This window comes from Lycium barbarum, chromosome 8, assembly GCF_019175385.1.
Source record: "Lycium barbarum isolate Lr01 chromosome 8, ASM1917538v2, whole genome shotgun sequence".
In the NCBI taxonomy this organism is placed as follows: domain Eukaryota; kingdom Viridiplantae; phylum Streptophyta; class Magnoliopsida; order Solanales; family Solanaceae; genus Lycium; species Lycium barbarum.
The window spans coordinates 94,241,303-94,243,616 of record NC_083344.1 but is presented as its reverse complement, the minus strand read 5'-3'; the positions used below and the strand labels follow the sequence as shown (position 1 = coordinate 94,243,616).

The window sequence follows — 2,314 nt, the reverse complement described above, 5'->3', positions numbered from 1 at the left end:
TTGAAACGATACATGGAAATACGACTTTGTCAAAATTAAATGAGGAGTTCGAACAAAGGAGAATCAATCTATAAGATTAATAATTGCTCGTGAGGGCTGCTGGAGTTCAATATGAGTAAACTATCTCGATTAGCTTGCCTCATGGATGAATAACATGACATGCATGATACATTGGCCTTTTCCATATCATAATAATCAAAATTAATTGACAACTTTTCATGAGAGAAGGAATTAATTAATATCCGAACACTTGGATAGTTGTCAATATCCAATTTTTATTTTTTATTTTATAAATTGACATAAATAGCTGTCCACATAAGTAATAGCTAGCAAATGTGTATTTTTTGTATATTAACGTCTTTATTTAACGTCTTTATTTCGTTAATATGATCAACTATGTGTGCATTTCAGTTAGCGGTCAATTATTTTATGTTTAGTGACATGTGTTTCATCCCTTGATTTATGGGATAGCTGGCTTCACTTCCTCTGTACTTCTTGAACCCATGTCTCTATTCCTTTTTCCTCCGCATCGTTACTTCTATGAGTTTTCACGGTGCTCTTTTTGTTTTGTTTTTTTTTTTTTTTTTGACTTTCCATGACTTATCAATTAAGTTTTCTTGATTTTTTGGTGTTATGCAGTGTTTGGAGCATTCAGAGGAATCATATAGTATGTCATATGAGGTTATGATGGTTTCAACTTTTTTCGGGCTGGCCAATTTATGAGGTTCTTTTTATCTCTTTTTTTAAATCTTAAATTTCTTCAAGCGATAAATTTCTACGATTAAACATACTTATGACCGTGTATGAATTTATGTTTATCAAGTATAAGTGTAGATTGAGTTATATGTGAAATATATTCTTTGGAGAATCTTCAATTGTTGATCATTGGCTCAACTCTGGTGCGGAAGTTGTAGCTTCTTGTGTCAGAGCTAGAATTTTCATAAGAAGACATCATTAGGTCAAATATCTAGTATTGTTGATTGATGCATGTGTGCTTTTTGTACTTTCTGTGAATTGGGTTGTCCTATTGTGGAACTGTACAGATTGATGAACCAAAGGCGTTTTAATATATGCCCGAAACAACTAAATAGTTTTTTTTCTCTTTTCTTTCTCCAGGTACTCTATGACTTACTCTTCTATCATTCAGGAGGTCCAAAGGTACATTGTGTACTTCTACTTCACAATATTGGTAAACAATACCTATGATGTGTTATAGAAAAATGTTAGAATGCATTCCATTTGCTTGTGTTGTGTATTTTTACTGAGCTACTGCTACATTTTGTCGTAATTTGTGTCTACAAGAAAAACTATAAATAACCTTGTAAAAAAAAAAGTAGATAGTATAATTTATTAGTGCCCTCATTCGTCATTTGATTTTAACAACGAGTCTTCTCAATTGAACATGCACATAAGTTTTAGCTTTAAAGAAGACATATTTTCTTCTTTGTTAAATCCTTATAGACATCTTTTTTATTGTTGCAGCTCTTTGAAGATATGCTTCTAGATTGCTCAAATTCTGCTGTAATGACGTGCTATGTCGCTCAAGCGGTAAGTTTGGATTCTTGTGAACTTGCGCAGGGTATTGATCACTTTTCTTGTTCCTCATTGTCGCTCTTATTTGGTTTTTCCCTTGTGTCTCTTATAATGCATATAGTGCAGTTGCTTCCATTTGTTGTTCTATACAGTTTTACAACTATGTTTTTTCGATATACCTTTTTTGTGCAAGAACTTAGATCTATTTATTTTAGTGAAGTTCTTTTTTCAAATGATTGTGTCTATTACATAATCTACATTAGTGAGAAATTTGTTGAAAGGGGGGAGCAAGGAGTACACTTTTAGAATCAACTACAAATTTATTAGATCATTTACACCAAGGAATACACTTTTACTGGGTATCATTTATGAGCTAGACTTGCGTACAAATTTTTCAAATCATTTATAGTAATACTGTTGTTCTTCCCTTCAAAACTCTTTCTATTTTAAAGTGAGAGCAGTTTGTTAAAGCAAACGATATTCACAATTTAAAGAGAAAGGTAATAAGTATGTACTACATTCAATATGATTATAATTGAAATCATAAGCTTGTGGAATTCATATTCTAAATTGTGTCAAGAGGTTTGTTCATGTTGCTTTTCTCTTTGATAATCTTTCTATAAAATCTATTTTGCCTGTCGTGAAGTAAAGATTGTGACATTGTGTTGCTCCTTCTCTTATGCCTTTATCTTCTACCGATAATATTCACCTAGGCATTAAATTCCACAATTAGTTGTTCCTTTTCTAAACCACAATAAGCATTCAACATAATACAAGTCCA

The 2,314-nt window shown here is 31.7% G+C and overlaps 1 long non-coding RNA gene across 1 annotated transcript; it reads left to right on the top strand.

The window, feature by feature from the left end:
• Positions 1 to 430: 430 nt before the first annotated feature.
• Positions 431 to 1,546, top strand: LOC132605148 (uncharacterized). Its single transcript, XR_009569059.1, has 3 exons — positions 431 to 724; positions 1,117 to 1,158; positions 1,483 to 1,546. It is a non-coding gene; the product is annotated as an uncharacterized LOC132605148 (long non-coding RNA).
• Positions 1,547 to 2,314: the final 768 nt, after the last annotated feature.